Below are 15,942 nucleotides of genomic sequence, written 5' to 3'. Positions count from 1 at the left end.
CATTGAATATCAAAAAAAATTAAATTGTATTAAACTAAATTGTTTCTGAAATCTAAACCAAATAGTTAATCTCCTGAAATGACATTTAATATTTCTGCTTTAAGAAAACGTTAATCCAAAACCTCCATATTGAGAAATAAATTCTATCACTTGAAAGCCATAAAGAAAATTGCTTTCCTTCAAAATGCTGAGTGCTTTATTGTGAACACCCCGACAACCTATAGCCAACAACCCAAACCCCATTTAGAATATCAGCTGCTCGCGCCACACACCCCTGCCATGGTTTAAAGAGAAGTTTACCCGTGGCTGGTGTTACTAGTAAATATGTATGTGAGGTGTGCTACGGCGATACGTCTTTTTCGTTATATATTTGACTCGGATCATTTGGCTTATAGGATTTTCGTGTTCTGTTTCCCGTACCGTGAGTCCCGTGCCCTGTGGCGTATCTTACTGCTGGTACGAGGGAACCAAGAACAACGGTGCTATCCGAGGCGCGGAATACGAACACCATAGATTTTAAAAACGTATGTACAACTTTTATTGTTGTAGTGATTTATTTTTGGGGTATCATGCCGTGATGCGCTACTTCCTTCTTTAGCCAACGTTACTGTGCCGTGCTGCACTACCTCCTTCTTTAAATTACGTTTCGGACAGCATTACAGTGTCCATCATAAGCGCAGACGTTTTTACGTGCGCCACAGGCCATTTTTTGGTGGAAATGTATTTAAGTTTGACGTGGTGTAAATATCGTTTTGATTTAGCAACACACCATCATTAGTCGAACAATGATGTTAAGATATTGTTAAAATGGTTTACATGGATAGTATTTAAAACATTTCAACAATATCTTAACATCATCAGTCTGACAATGATGTATAGATATTGTTTAAATGGTTAACATGGATAGTATTTAAAACAATTAAACAATATCTTAACATCATCAGTCGGACAATGATGTATAGATATTGTTAAAATGGTTAACATGGATAGTATTTAAAACATTTTTACAATATCTTAACATCATCAGTCGGACAATGATGTAAAGATATTGTTAAAATGGTTAAAATTGATAGTATTTAAAACAATTTAACAATATCTTAACATCATCAGTCGAACAAGTCGGGAAATGATGTTAAGATATTGTTAAAATGGTTAACATGGATGGTATTTCAATCTCCTTCCATGGTTTGAGAGATCTGAAAAAAAATGGTAAATATTTATAGATATTTGGGGATCAGGTAGTGGCACGAAATAAAAGTCGGTCGTGAAGGTCACTGTGTTTATTTTGAGTCAGTTTGCCGTGATGAGGAGATGACGTAGGACAGATGTATTCACTCGATGCTGGCTGTGTTGGCAGGTCAAGCGCGGGTCAGTGAGTCGACGCCGGGCGCTGGTGACCGGGACTCGATGACTGTCAGGCACTGGCGATCTGGGGAATCAATATTCCAATGCTGACGGGAAAGGCCGAAGGTGCGGCGGACCTTGTAGGCGGTTGAGCGGGAGCTGCGTAGACCAGTGAGGATGCTGCGTGTCCTCGTGGTGGTCATGGTGGCGTGGATGAAGCGCTGGTCAGAAAAGCTGGAACCAGGGCGCTGTAATCCGTGTAGCGCTGGCCAGAGACGGCGATCTGGGCCAAAGCGCTACGGTGGTATCCTGATAGAGTCCATGATTGTACGGGCAAAGCCGGGTGTAATGTCCTTCGCGCAAAGGTGCGCGGATTATCAATCGTGAAATTTATCCACTGACGGCAGGTTGATGACTGACTGACTTACTCGCTGCGTCGGGCTTATTTATACTATACGGCCGGTGGCAACAGTAGGTAGATGAATTGCAACTAAATCGGAGGCACTCGCACAATCTGTGTGTTTCGGGAATCTTCGACAGCGCGGCAATTATGCATAGGCGGTAGACTCGAACCTTCTCGCGAGTTGTCGTAATGTGCCAGACGGACTGCGACGTATTGTCGCCGGTAGTAGATAATTGAAGCAGGTAGGTTGATTTGCTTACGATCCGAGCTGTCAGAAGTACTCGAAGGTAGGTACTAAGTAGGTCGAGCGGTTTATTATTAATTAGTTAATATGGATTCTTCTTGACGCCACAGATATATCAAAGTTAAGCTGCATACTAAAAAAGATAATAATTTAAAAATATAATAATAATTTAATAATTATTTATATACTTAAATCATAATAATCTCCGTTAAATTCCCCAATCCCGATGCCTTTCTTTAAAATAATTGAAATGATTCATAAAATAATATATTCCTTTGAGAGGATTTTTCACAAAAACGGCTCTATACAAATTATCTATATTTTATTTTTATAATATTTTTTTTAAATACGTAGGTTTCATATTTTCCATTAATCCATAGTAATGTAATGGGAATGTTTTTTTCGTTTTTCGACTATTACATCTTAAAAATGATTTATTTATATTCATATAGCTACCAAGTGTAGGTATATTAGGCACTGAATATATTCATATATTTGTAGTGTATTTTACTAAAACCTCGAAAATATTAGTCACACTATTTTGATTAAATCATTTAGTACACTACAAGAACTTAAAATCAAAAATAATTTTATCTGAAAAACTTTTTTTTTATAATCTGAAAAAGTAGTTGATCTACGTTTGAAAAATACATATGTAAAGTAGTTATATAATGCTCTTCTACTAAAGAGGTTAAATATATTATACCACGTCTACAAGTTTATACTACGTTCTTTGGGAAAATGTGAAATTGAGAAGGTAGGTAGGTACACGGCAACCGCGCGGGAAAATTCCTAAATTACCATCGCTAGTTCATTTTAAAATACGACGGTCGTATATAATGAACCTTCCTGGAAACGGAATGCATTCAGTCTGATAAGGTTCTTTCCTGTTTATAAAAAAATAGTTATCTCTTTAAATTTAATTAAATTTTTACAATCTATCCGCTTGTCATAAAGAATTTATGAGAATTTTTACCTTAAAGAATAATTTTATAAATAACTTATATAATAGTTACTGTCATACTGAGAAATATTATCTAAACGGTGAAAGAAAGAAAAAACACCACGCTTTGTATTCAAAACTAGAAGCTAACCACAGAAGAAGTAAAATGTGCGCCTGGATTATACCAAAGTTTCCGACCGCAAATTGAAAAAAAATTATGAAACTTTGTGATTTTTTTTAAATTTTAAGGTGACCAGTACGTTTGTAATGCACTTGTCTTTTAAAATAATTGTGTTTTTTTATATTTTTCGTTACCAGCAATTTTAGTTAAAAAAAATTAAATGAACCTTGTACATTTTATATTGTGTTTGCATTAAAAAGTATATATTTAAGAAATACATGTAAGTATCTTGAAATAATAGCGTGTCTCATCACCATCCAAAACAGTTTTTAGTATTCGGATACGTTCGGAAATATTTATTTTTTTGTGAATTTATTGCGAAACGGAAAATCAGACCATCTGACAGAATATGTCTGAGCCGGAGGCGCTAAAATTTATGAACGTACCTAAGTGCGTTAAAGTTTATAGCTATACATTTTGAAAAAGCGATTTTTGACATTAAGTATTTAGTACAAGAACCATTAATCATTTTTTTTAAAGTTTTCATTAACAAGGGTAATAAACATTAATAAACTAAACTATTTTTTCCAAACTAAGATTTTTTGCAAAAAAACTGTTATTAGTTAGTACTCCAGATATGATCTCTATACTAGCGGCATTTTCAAAAGTTATTATTATGTGCGATGCTCAATAGGAAATTGATTGGTAACTTAAAATACTTACGTTACATGCAGTTTGGATGCTTCCAAAAACTAATCGTTGAGAAGATGTTTAGCAATTGTTATTTATAATAAGCTGCAATTTACCGATGTGATTAATCAAAACTTTAGTTTCATGGCGGAATTTTATCGTTAAATTATCGCTTTTAAATAGTTAGTTATTATTGACCAGACTTGTTTCACTATATTGCGTGCTTCTTCAGATGTACCAGTCTCAAGTTATCCGTATACTGTTCGCTCCTTAATATATTAAAAGAACGAAGTTATAAATTATATCCATTTGAGGATTTCTTTTAAGCTAGCAAACTACACAAATTTTATCATGAATGACATTAAAGCAGCGTGAAGTCACCGCAGATTGCATCCCATTTTTCAAATATTCGATTGTCCTGCAGAAGTGGCCGTCCGCCGGCCACGACGCCGCGACGCCATTTTACTGTTACTAATGTTGGACATCAGTGCCACCAAACGACTTGTCTTAAACTGGCTCTTAGGTCATGGCATGATACCAGCACCAACACATTTCTTTATAAAGCTAAAGCCATTTATCTCAAATTGATTTGGTTTAAATAGCTATAAGCAGCAGAGCTATCTAAGGTTTTTGTTTTCAATCTCATAAATTCTATGGACTGTAGTCATGAATATTTACAAATAAATCATGGCATGTATTAAATATTTAGTTGATATGTCATCCCACTCTCATTCAAGACTCAAAAAATATAAATAAAATAAATAGAAACTGGATACAAAACATAGGGAGACCAGAAATAGAAAATTTACTGTCATAGCATACACGCTGAAACCGAAATCACACAACCGCACTAAAAATCACCATGTTATATATTTATAATAAGGAAGTTGAGTGAAAAATATTTTGACTTATAAAAAATATGTTCATGTAGATCAAAAAATATCGATTCTAAATATATAAATATATTTCTATATTATTATTCTTAGAATTAGTTAAACGTTCTTGAAAAAGCATTCAATAGCAATATACTGTATACGCTCCACGATTGGTCGAAAGAATTCTGTCGTCACATGTGTCGTGACTTGTACGTACAACGGAACACCTATGGTGCATCTCTTTCTATTACATGAGAGATGATCGATTTAGATGAGAGAGGTGTATAGGCCAAAGGTTTATTTGGGTTTGTCAAATATATGTACGTATTTGTTATTATTATTATATGAAATGGATTTCTAAAGATACATATTCGTATAGTGCTTTATAATAATATGTTGTTTATTGCATAACTTAGATGTTTTTATTATTATACATGTCACATGGCATGTGATACACTTCAGGCCGCCGGCCGCTCAGAAAAGTCTCACAGTGAACTGGGCTGTAAACCGTTATTTTACTTTTGGTCTTTACTTTTCTGCGCGGTGGTCCTGAATTCGCGCGGGGAACGTCAACAAGTAACGACGGCGATACCGTATAAGTACCGTATCGGGCGTGAAAAGCAAATATTCTAACTTAAAATATTAATTTAACTATGAAATCTTAATCAATTTTCTTTTTTTTTTAATAACATCAATTATAATAGACGGTTAACATTGGTAAAAAAATTACTGGAATTCCTTGTTGAAGAATTAAATTTTTTTCCATACATAATGCGTAAGCGACGTGGTTTTCACAGTTCTAATGACGTCACACTACACCCCGCCTGTTACCGCTCGGATTCCGCTCGTTTTGGCGGGCTTAATAAAATTTAAACTTTGAGAATTAATTTAACTATGAAAACAAACTTTAAAAAAAAAAAAAAAAATACCAGTATTTAAGTTTGAATGCGAACATTGATAAAAAAAAATAAAAAAAATGGACTCAACTTCCTTATTATTTCAGAAAAAAACACAAAATAAAATATTTATAACTACTACATATTATCCACACTGATAAATTTGAATAATAATTAAATTAAATCATCAGCACGGGAGATTCCAATGCGAATATCATTATATCTTTTTGTTAAATAAAATGAAGAAAATAAAACAATTATTACTATGATTTCTTATTTAAAATGTTTTCCAAGATCGTGAAATTTACAGTACAATATGAAATATAATATGGAAAAAATCATTTAGCTCTTTATCTAATTTGGGAATAACTCATATGGTCTCACAGAAATCGTTGTGTTAGAAAGTAAAAATACCATGCTTTATATTCAAATCTAGAAGTAAACCACAGAAAAATTAAAATTTGCACCTTTACGAAACCAAAGATACCGATTACAATGTGAAAAAGATTTTTTTATCAAATATTTTAATATAAAACGACAAAAAAAGTGAGTTGACCATAAGGTTTGTTATAAATTTGCGTAATAAAATGTGTGTGTTTTTAAATATATTTTTTGTTATCAGTAATTCAAGTTACAAAATTTCAAAATATACTTTTTTAATAATAAAATATGAGAGTGTATTTCGTCACCTTTGAAAAATAGTTTCATAATATTCCACAATACTTTGAGCGTCTGACAGAATATGGCTGAGGCCTGAGACAGTAAGTACCTCTTCTTTTTGTTTATGATATTGATTGTTTGCATAATGTAATCAAGATTATAGATAAATCTGTTTTACTTAGGCGCCAAGAAGTATTCCATTAGTTATGGATCTGAAGGTGATAACGGAATATTGATCAGCCCAACATGATCCGCTATTATGTGTCCTACATTTTGACTAAAAGGTTTTGCTACTTTTTACCACAGTTCGGCCGGTGCCGAGGTGACTTGGTGCCTTAGTACTAGCGTCAAGGGTATTCCACACCCTTATTTTGGGATCCGCAATTTCGGTGGCTGCGGTTCCCAATCTAAGAACTACATAATTTAGTTAATAAGTTTTCTAGTAATCAATTGCGAATCATTACTACGTACGACGTTAGCAAATAGTATTGATGGCTTTTGTTGAATCTCCGGATTTTCTCAAAAACTCTCTTATTAAATAAAACTCCGTCTCAAAAAACATGTTGGAGTTTATTGTGATAGACAATGGGCTATGATATCTTATTTAGCAGGCGATTGAAAAAATGTGAACTCCGACCTTGAGGTTCCTACTTTATTCATTATGCACTCTGTCTCTACAGTGTAGACTGCTAATCACCATCTATGGCTAACCTAATTTACTAATTTATATTGCCGTATATGGGTGAGCTCTTTCACTAACATGAAGGATATTGCATATTTGAACAATATTTTAAACTACAGAAAAATTGAGACCGCATATGAACAGGATTCGAAAAAAAAAAAATACTTCCTTGTGTAAATGTCGGAAACTCCCCAGATATTTATGTACCTTTTATTAGCGTGATGTTGTTTTGAATAATATGATATTAACGATGGGAAAATAATCAAACATAGTAAATTCGTTTGTCTAAATTGTGAGTTAGTCTTGCGTGATATCTTGTTCAATTAATTCAAATTTGCTTTGAATTGAAGTGTCATTTTCAAAATTGGAATTGAATGTGTGAAGAAATCAGACAAGCAATAAAGTAGGTACCTACATTAAATAAAATATTTCTAGCTGATAATTATTAGTTGTATTAAAAAATTGGAACTGATGTCAAGAATTCAGACTATCCCGTGATTTCTCATGGATCTGCGCTAGTGTGTAATGATAAGCGATCAATTTAAAAAATGCTCTTAGACAAAGATCTAAGCAATATGTGATTTCAATTTAATGCTTTTTCCGAATAGTAATTTTAATTTTTCCCTCGTACAATAAATTACGTTTTAGATATTTTAAACGATTGTTCCTTTTGTGATTGGGTTATTTAGGTATATACCGATTGTGCCTATCGCTAACGGATACACGTGTTTGTTATTTAGGCCAATGTTAGGTTGGTAAGTATTTCCTCTGATCGCAAACATTTGAGGATCCCACTTCCATTGATATTAGGGCTCCCGTGGCGATGTTTGTGTCCCCATTTCGCCCCCCCGCTGCGGGTCATTGCCGGTTTGGGCACTGTCCCTAAGTTATTGTGGAAATGTCCCACTTTATCCCAGAAAACGTGGGCACCCTACTGATTCCTAGGGGAAGACTTTTAATACCGATTACTTTAGACTTTTCAAATAATTACTACTCTCTAAATGAAAACATGGACTAAAAAAATATCCCCGCTAAAATAGAAGAAATTGTTTTTGTTATTGTCGAATAAAAACTTTGATAGTTTAGAGACAATTTAGTTTTTTTGCGTTAAGAAAATGTTTTTTAGCAAATATCAATATTTTCTCTATTGAAAAGACTTCGAAAGAATTGTAAGTATTAAATTGTTAGTTTTTGTTACCTAGGTCTATTGTAATAGTTCTTTCATTCTACAGGGTTTTCCAATAAGAGGTGTTATTTTTATATTCAATCGTAAAAGATCAATGATTTTGTTGCTTGTGTGGCACGTAGCGCCGTCTTGTTGAAAATAAACGTTTTCCACACCAATAACATCCAATTTTGGCCATAAAAAATCATTAATCATCTCTTCATAGCGCAATCCATTCACCGTAACTGTTGCTCCAGCCTCATTTTCGAAAAAGTAAGGTCCAATGACTCCGCCGTCCAACAGTCACACGTCAAGTATAGAGAGACTTTTCAACAATAACTCTTGGGTTTTCCGAGCCCCAAATGCGACAATTTTGCTTGTTGACGAAGCCACCGAGGTGGAAATGGGCCTCATCACTCAAAATGATTTGCATTTGATTCACTCAAGTGAATTTTAATAATTTCAATTCGTTGTCGAAGCGGGTATCGTTCCATTTTTATTAATGGCGTAGTTTCTACTTGTCAAATGTTAAAAAATGATAGCTTCAAAAGTATTATCTACCGAAATAGCGGGCTATTCAAAATAACACCTCTTATTGGAAAACCCTGTACTTTTTAGAGTTCAAAAAAATTTGTTCCGTAATATAATAATTAGTGTGACAGTTTGAATGTATATAAATACTAGTTAACGTGAACCCGGCATTGCTCGACTTTTCTCTGTTTTCAATAAATATGATATCAATGTAATAGAAGACATTCTCTGAATAATAGTGAACACCCTATTAATCTCGGATACTATACTATATTCGGATAGTGACTTTGTTTGAAACTATTTAGAGATATTATACCTACTTGACTGAGTGTAGCAAAGTCCTATTTTAACTCTACCATTTGGAATTTCATCTGTCGTTTTAATTTTCGTTGTTACGTTCCGGTTCCGGTTCAAGATGGTCACCGTTTAATGGTTAAGTAAAGATTTCACGTGCGAAATCTTCATGCTTATTAATTAAGTAGGTACCTACATAAGTATTTAAATACCTAATTAAAAAATTTTGGATTTCAGAAGAAATTTTGGTTAAGTGAAAATTATAATATACTTTTTAGAACGCGAGGCTTACTATCCACAGAACTACTAAAAATATATTCTTATATATAAAGGAGAGTGGGCAGCGTGGATTTGATTTTTATGCAAATGTACAGTTTTATTCCGAGATTAATTAAAATTCGCACGTTTGACCTTCAAAATGAGAGGAAAGTCACTGTTCAACAACTTCTTTTGACACTCCTTAAAGCAGATTTTTTAATATAAGAGGAAAAAACCGTCTACATCTGATTTCGAAGAACTCTGTGTAAACTCGGGCAACGCTTAGGTAGTAATAGAATGTAACAGAAAACACATTTAAAAAATCCTACATTCTCTATTACCTCTTCGAATATCGTGTGATCATCATGTTTTTTTACTTATTTTGATTTACAGATTTAGTTTGTTTGCACACACCACTATACTTTAATAGTTTCAGTAGGTGATGGCAGTAAGCAACATTTCTTTACTGTGACGATAAATGCATTAAATTAATTATCTCCAAAGGTAGGTACACAGAGACAAGATAAAAGAGAAAACTAAAATTAAACACATTAGTAGTCATTCGTTACATTAATCTCATGAAAGAAATATGCTTTTCTCGTGTCTCCAGAGGAACATCGAGGGGAATACATCTACGTCTTGGCAGTGATAAGAATGTTGATGGATTGGGTTTCCACTACCATCAACTGTCCAGTGTACTTAGGCGTTTCTCATTGCACCCAAAATAATGGCCTAACTGCTTCAAACATGCTTCATATTATTTTATATGCTAGCTATGTAGTAGCTTGGGCTGGGATGTGATCGGTCACAGACGCGGCTTTTTAAAATTCGAATAGGTAAATCATTAAAATTGTTTTAACCTCCACCTTTTTAGGAATGATTCTTCTAAAGTTAGGTCTTTACTTTGTGATGTCATAATAATGAATTACTTTGTTTACACCACTGTATTAGACACTAGATCTACATATTTCATGAACAATCTTCTCTTCATCAAGATGAGTCGTATACTAAAGTTAAATATAGATTAAGATTGGGTGAGGAATAAAAAGACGATAGGAGAGGCAAAACCAAATCGGCAGAAGAATAGATGAAGAAGTGGGACGGGTAGGAGTGGGGTAGTTAATAATTCCAGTTTTGAATATGTAAAAACCTACTTCCCTTAAAGTTTCAAGTTTACTGTTTTGTCCAACGATTTATCTATCCGAAGACTACAGTTATCTTTCGATCATATACAGAAAATAATGAGTATTGCAAATTTATTAAGAATATCTTCAAATTAAAAGCGGGATTGTAGGCCATAAACGAATGAATTGAATAGTTTACTGATAAACCTTTAGTAAAATATGTCTAATAAGTGTTTAGTTAAAAAAAATGTTAATTAATTTTTTTTTTAGTACTTATTAAAGTACTTAGATAGAAAAAAATAATAGCGTTGATAATATTATGTTAAATTTTATTTTTTATCTTCCAAAAGGCTATTTTTTAAGAGAGATCAGGATCTAAAGTCAGTTTTTATTCCAAGTTTAAAAATGGTTATTTTTGTTCCTAATACTTGATCTTCATTGTTGTTATTATATAAATTTAAATTTGCGAATCGCGGTTTTATTTAGATTACTGTTTAATAATGACTAGCCATTTAATAAATAAAGATTCGAAATTTTAAAATTAGAAATGCATATGTCATACGGCATATATTCTGGTCTAGTAATGTGTAATTTCTATCACCTAAGAAATTCTAAAAATATAGTACTATAGGATTTATATGTCTTAGACTGATTTATAAATGTGGAAATTCTAACATTGTAAATGTTCTACAAAATGCCCTGGAAAGAATCCCAGACTTGTGATGTCCCGAAAGAAACCATTCATCTGTTCTGAATGCAATTATTAATGTTATCCGAATTGACCCTGGTAATAAATTACATCTTTGCGATTCTTTCAAGGATAAAAAAACCATTCTGTCACTTCGAATGCAATCAACATTGTTCTCAAAATTTGTTTTGACAGCATCGTCATTCCATTGTAAGAATATTATGTACTAAATACACAATTTGGCCGTCCTGAAACGGGAATCCTTCCCAGTTGGACAGACAAAAGTTCATTTTGTTTTGTATTGTTGTAATTTATATATATATATATATATATATAAAATCCAATTCCAATCAAAATGAATTTATACAAAGAACATGTAACTACTATAATAAAAAATTTGCAAATATAGACACTCGTGCTGACATATTCACGCTAGTTACTATCACTACAGAATTTCATTGTATCACATTCTAACTCATATTCACGACTGTTAAATTGATTGTACCTAATATTTTAATATTACTTGCGTGGCAACTTTTCCTTATCCCTCTCCTCCCCTTTCCCGTTCCAACCCAAGTCTATTTAAGTATAGGTAGTTATAATCACATTTATTTTATTGCTGTTTATTGTAGGCATATTATCGGTATATAGGTTTATCGTTTGTTGAATTTACATTCGTATTGTTATTTTTCTTATTTGCTGCTTTATTCTGTTTTTTTTTTCTATTTTTATTAAATATTCTAGTTTACAGGTTAGTTTTTAGTTTCTGAATATCTATTTGTGAACATTAATAATTGGTCTGTTTTTTTGTTATCCTCTTATGCATATTGTTTTACTAAGACTGTTTATGTTCCTCAAATCAATAAATAAATAAAATAAATAAATAAAATAAAATAAATAAATAAATGAAAATCATCATTTCGTCATTATATATTATCAAGACAAACACAGGTGCATAAGCACGTGTTCCTAAATGTAAAAAATTTTATAAACGTTTATTAGGAAAATGCCTGCAATTGCGTTTTTAACTGGATCATCAATAATTTTAAGATATTCATAAATTCGTAATACTTGTTTTTTTTTCATGTAGACACAGAGCGGTTAGAAATGATGTAGTCGATATTGACCAATGTCAGTAAAACATATTTTTTTTAAATTAGTGTAGTAAAAATTGAACAGATAACCAAATGTGTCACAGATGATGCAAAAGTTTACAGCTTCAGGTCATTTTCCTGTAATTTATTTTTATAGACCTTGACCGTTCCACTAACTTTCCTGCCTGACCACAAACTGCTTCCTAATTATGCAATGTGAATATGCGATTTATTTTCCTCCTCCAGCAGTGCTCTTCCCAGAGTGAGTCACTCCCTACATTTATTATTTGCCCGAGTGTTGAAGCGATCCGAGGTGAATCATTACAATACTTTCATGTTTTACGCGAATATAAATATTGAGTCAACGTGTTCGCCATTATGCAACTTATTTATTTTGACATTGACTCAAAGTTGTTGCCAGTTAGTCAATTAGTAACTGTTTTTAACGAATGTTTCTATCAACCTTTTCTGGTGGTATCAACGTAAGTTAACACAATACTTTCACCTCTTCAATATACACATGTTATATAGGTACTTATTTCTACCAAATAAACTATAATAATAGTAACTAGAGACTTTTCACTACTTTCTATGTATATAATATGCATAATACTTCCGGAAAAAATTCTCGTGAAAAAAAGTGATGTGAAAATAATCCGTTGCGTAGTTTAGAAGAACTAAGCGCATAGACAGATGCGTTGGCAGTATCAACAACGCTGGCCGCTAGAGGCGCTCGTGTAGTATATTAACGTTGACATTTTTTTCAATGGCTGCACATTGAATTATTTAGTTGGCGGTATTTTGCGCTTTCTAATTTGTATTTTTAACAGTATTACTAAAAAAAACACATAAAATTTTTCCAAAAACCAGGTATTCATTACAAACAACAAAAAAGTAACAAATTACTCATAATTGTGAGAATCGAATTGAATTAATAATGAATAAGAAATTTCTATAAATAAGCTACGATATTTATTAGCAAAAACATTTCTTTTGTTTTAAATATAAAAAAGGCTTAAAAATAACTCTATTTGCATACGAAGAAAGAGTTATTTTGTTTAATTAGATATGTTAAACAAAAAACTAAAATCTAAAAATAAGAAGTAAGAGCAAAAAAGCAGTAACGTCGTATGTAGGTTATTTCATTATTTTTTTGATTTCTATAATTTATTAACTTCAAATAAAGGATACATTTCAAACAAATCCATAAAAATATATGAAAAAGACAAGGCGCACAACTCGCCCTCGGAGGCGCTAGTGTGGCAATGCTGCCATCAGAATGCCATCAGAACTGTCAGAAGTTGGAAATATATTTAATATTATAAGGTTTTTGTTTCCACTATTTGTTATTGCTACTAAGTACTCCTTTGTCCTATGTATTTGTATTTTGACCTTTATCATCTGTGTAATATATTGTTTTTGACGGAGATCATGAAAAAAGTTTGCATTTGATACACAATTGAATGTAATGCAAAAAAATACCATATTTAATTCATCACAAAAAACGAAATTGTATGTAACAAACATATTTGTTATTTTTTGGTAGGAACTTTGCAGTTTGACGAGTAAATACAACAAAACGATATAACTTTTTAAATAACAACGTATTTATTTAATTCGTTCCGACCGAACGGCTTCGGTTAATACAAGCATCATCAGGGAACAAAATTAAACTAATAAAAAAATACATAGTGTGTGCCTATATATACAGATCGAGTAAAACAAAATACAACATAGAATAAATAAGAATAAGTAAGAAAGCACGAAATTAACAATAACAATAAAACATTATTTTTTCTACAAATTATCTGCTTCTTTCTTTCTGTAACCATGTAATTTCTTAATTTCAACTAATTTTTTTCCCGATTTATTTCTTCTATGTTCAATTTTTTATGTAATTTTTTTTAAATTGAATAAAATGTTATACTTTTTGTTCCCACTGTACTTTTTGTTATTTAATATGAAACACGCCCTCTGAGACTAGAAATCAAGTGAAATTAGCAATTACTTCTAACCTATTGACAAAAAACACCAAGAAAAACCCTAGCATTTATTATCAAGCATACAATATGTTCTCCCACTGTCAGTTTTAATACAGGTCTGAAAGGGTTAAACGAAACCGTTCGTTCGTAACAAATTAAATAAATTTGTGGTTATATACAAAATAATTAATATTTTATATCATTAACATTTTATTAATCAAACTCAATTATTATTTAAATTATCATAACCGTAATGGCTAATAAAAGAATCATAACATCGCCAATTATATTTATGTTAAAAAGCTGATGCGTCATCTCATGTTGGTAGTTTACTAGCAGCGACCCTGTCCATCCAACAGGTACCTTCGCACGTGTGAGTGGTATATGTGTAGCATGTATAGCTATATCCACTCAATGTGTGTGTGAGAGGGATATGCGGTACCTACTGACACTGACTACTGCGTGAGGCGTGAATCATTGGCCGGGTGAGTCTCCGGCACGGTTATTATGAAACGAACTTAATTCGAATTTCTTTGGAGAGAGACGGTCACCTGGGGTTTGTGAAACTTTATATAGAACAAAAACTATTTAAATTTATAAATATAAATATATCTATTTAATACATTATTTGAATGATTATTTTTTCTTGTTCCCCTGAGAAAGTTATACATCAATATATTACGACACGAGAAGGGGTCAGATCAATTTACAAAGCTCCGTAATTACGCGACTGTCATCTGTCAAAGTGACAGATCCCATACAAAGAAATGATATTCCGCGGCAGTCCCCCAATTGATCTGACCCTCTCTCCTGAGGAAGATTGTGGCGTGGTGTGTCACCCCAACATATAATACGTATATGCCACGCACAAATTATGCGCGCATAGTATAGCTTAATGTGTCTAAGGCTTAATGCGTATATCGATGATTTAAAAAGTTTTTTTTAAATGGGATACCGAATAAGAGGCTTGCGTAGGACAGTAGTATTTTAGTATGTAAATGTAGGAACAAGCTTAATACGTACATATTGTTTTAAAAATACTTTGTAGTAGTTATGCAATAATGAGAAGTAAGTATTTCAGTTTCCAAAAATAGAAAATAATGCATTTTAATAGTTATTTTGATAAAAATTAAACCGATTTTTACTTGGCGGCCGTTGTTGTTAATGGCCGTGTTTTAAAGTTTTTTAACCCACATATGAAACCACGACCCTAAACTAGGTTCTTAGGTTGTAAATTTGGGTTTAGTAAAAACATAAACAAAAACATGGCAAAAAAACAATCTGATAGTATTAATACTCTTGCGTCTGGACGATGTACGCTCTCTGATTGGTCACATTTAAATTGTCTGTTTCGGTTAAATTCCGCTATCTTGAAAATTAAGACACGATTTTATACTAAAATAGGATCGCCTAATAATAATACGAGATTTCTTCAAAAGCATCGTTTCTGCTCATATAATTTTTGGATAATATCGAAGAAAATATGTTTTAGAATGTTCATAATCCATTGGATTAATTACATTACAATGAAAATTATCCACAGTTACGTGATTATGTTTGACGTTTATAAAAAAATCACGCGTTCCTTCAATGGCCGATACGCCATGGCCGACAGAGCGCACCTCTGGCGGTTTAAAAACGAACCAAATGAATGGCGCGAATATTTAAATATGCAACTCACAATATTTGACTACTTATGATTAACAAGCGTTTACTAAGAAGATTTCTTCTGGAAGCTTATCACTTTGTAATGGCATTTTTCATTATTATTTATATATTTTTGTTTATTAATTATATCTGATTTTATATTGACATGTTTTCTAATTTCTAAAATTTCAAAATTATTTATTTGCGATGCTTTATATCCTGAGTGAAGTATTTTAAGACCTGATTTTTTTATCGAAAGTGTGATCATTAAGTGTGCCCGAAGTTTAAAACGTGTCTCCAC

This window comes from Hesperophylax consimilis, chromosome 13 (genome assembly GCF_061612785.1).
Source record: "Hesperophylax consimilis isolate HC1 chromosome 13, BYU_Hcon_1.0, whole genome shotgun sequence".
Classification (NCBI taxonomy): domain Eukaryota; kingdom Metazoa; phylum Arthropoda; class Insecta; order Trichoptera; family Limnephilidae; genus Hesperophylax; species Hesperophylax consimilis.
Note: the sequence above shows the minus strand (reverse complement) of the source record.